We start from the raw sequence: 2,377 nt of genomic DNA on the forward strand, positions 1-2,377 counted from the left end.
CCTAGATAACAGGGTGTGGTAAGAAAATCACAGAGGTGAAGTGACATTTTCATCACATCATATCAAGCACACATGTTATCAACATGAGTTACCACAGTTGATATCAACCTTGGTCACCCAAGTTAGATATATTCTGTAATTTGTGTTGTTTACTCTGTGCTATAGCCATTCTGTCTGCCATTTATTTTTTCATTGTTTTCCAATATTTTGAGAATTTGAAAACATACAGAAAAGTTGAAGTTTTAAGTTTTTATAATAGTTTTTTACATACATCCCCAACCTAGATTCTACTGTTGGTCTTTTACCACACTTACTTTATCACATACTTGTCTGTCTGTTCATTCTGCCATCTATCACATCAATCCACCTTGTTTTTCTGATGTTGTCATTTATTTTAGATTCTGCCAGTTTTGCCCTTTAACATAATAGGGAATAGAATCAGCCTTGTTGCAAAGAAACAAAGGAAGAGAATCATGCTGGATTTTAAAATCCAAGTTTTATAGATGAGGGGGAAGGGGCACATTTAAAAGAATGTGAAGGATAAAAATTAGCCTGCAATTTAAGAACTGGTAGAAGTCCTTTGACATGGTCAAGGGTGTCAGAAATATCACTGCAACTGCAAAGATTGCCAAACATTTGCATGGAAAGAAGCTAAAGGAAACTGTGGTCCAAAGCATGCATGCCCTTAGGACATTTGAAAAGAATGGAAGAGCAGTTGCCAGTTTTAGATACCCAGGAGCATGTCTCCAAAGGGATAATGCCAGAGAGACCTGGATTTGCATTCCCATTTCCAGGAACCCATTCCCGGCACTAAACAGGGAATGCTGGGATACTGCATTTTAATTATCCATTCCCCTAATGGAAAGAATGAAGCAGTAATGTCCCTTTATATTTCTCCTTGTCTACAAGTGAGAGAGTTTATCCAGGAGAGTGGTCTTTGTATATGGTTTGCTGGGGCTGCTATAAGAAAGTATCACAGACTGGAAGGCTTATACAACAGAAATTTATTTCTCACAGTTTTGGAGGGTAGAAGCCAAAATCAAGGTGTTAGCAAGGATGGTTCCTTCTGAGGGTTCTTAGGGAAAATCTGTTCTAGGCCTTTCTCCTTGGCTTGTTGATGGCTGTTTTATCCCTGTGTCTCTTCATATTGTCATTCCTGTCTATCTCTGTGTCCAAATTTTCCTTTTTATAAGGACACCAGTCATACTGGATTTGGGCCCACCCTAATGACCTCATTTGAACTTGATTGCCTCTATAAAGGCCTTATCTTCAAATAAGGTCACATTCTGAAGTACTGGGGTTAGGATTTAAATGCATGAATTTGGTGGGGAGACACAATTCAACCTAAAAGTCTGCAAATTTGTTTTCTGTATAACCCTTAAAAGAATTTAGAAAAACTATGTGCCCCTCACACAGTTTAACATTGACATTTAAGGATTTAAATCATAGGGTTAAAAAGTTCCAAAGAATAAAATTTCTGGCATTTTGTAAATATTAACACTTTAAAATAAAATGGTTACCTGTTTAAGTGTATCTAAAGGAATCTGAATACCATAACAATTTGACTCAGTAACCATAATTCATTATGAAAAATGCATGCGTAATTTCCTGTGGAAAGTTTCTTTCTTTCCATTTTCTCCTTTCTATTCCAATTCTCCCACAGAGCTTTATCTTCATGTAATATATTTTCATGCCAGAAAGTCTCTTTTTGAACCACCCTATCATACTTCTCCTTGACAAAATTGTAGATAGAAACTGAAATTTTAAAATATGTTTCGTTTCCTGGATCATAAGGCTGTGTTTAAACTTTCTTGTAGATTGAGTTGTTGCAATTGTTATTGTTACACAGTTGATCAAGATAAAATTCTTTTACAATATTGTAATTCGTTAAACAGAAAAAATAAAATATCATTGAAAATGCTTCTCTTGAAATGGTGCTCCTCTCTCTAATTAGTTCTTGAATCCATTGTTGAGTGGCATATGCTAGAACAATACAGATTTCTGTACTGATTTTATTTCTGCCCCAACCCCATTTTTATAGCTGAGAATCAGAAAGACTTGGGCCCTTTGCACTAGGTGAAGTGAACTCAACAGGTGGGCCATTAGGATACACAGCGGGATATCAATAATTCCTGAACTAGCTGAAAAATAAAAAAAAAAATTGTTAACTTTATTACTGATAAAAATATTTCTCTTACCATGTTTTAAAATATATTTTCATCAAACCTGAAGCTGCAGATTTATCTAATTTAATTTATAAAACAATATCCTCCCCATGTAAACAAAACCAATACCCTTTTTAAACCTATCATCAAAATAAGACTTATTTTCTGACGGAAATAGTTTAACTTCTTTTTTTTTTTTTTTTTTTTTTGGG

This window comes from Neophocaena asiaeorientalis, unplaced genomic scaffold, assembly GCF_003031525.2.
Source record: "Neophocaena asiaeorientalis asiaeorientalis breed wild unplaced genomic scaffold, Neophocaena_asiaeorientalis_V1.1 scaffold427, whole genome shotgun sequence".
Taxonomy (NCBI): Eukaryota; Metazoa; Chordata; class Mammalia; order Artiodactyla; family Phocoenidae; genus Neophocaena; species Neophocaena asiaeorientalis.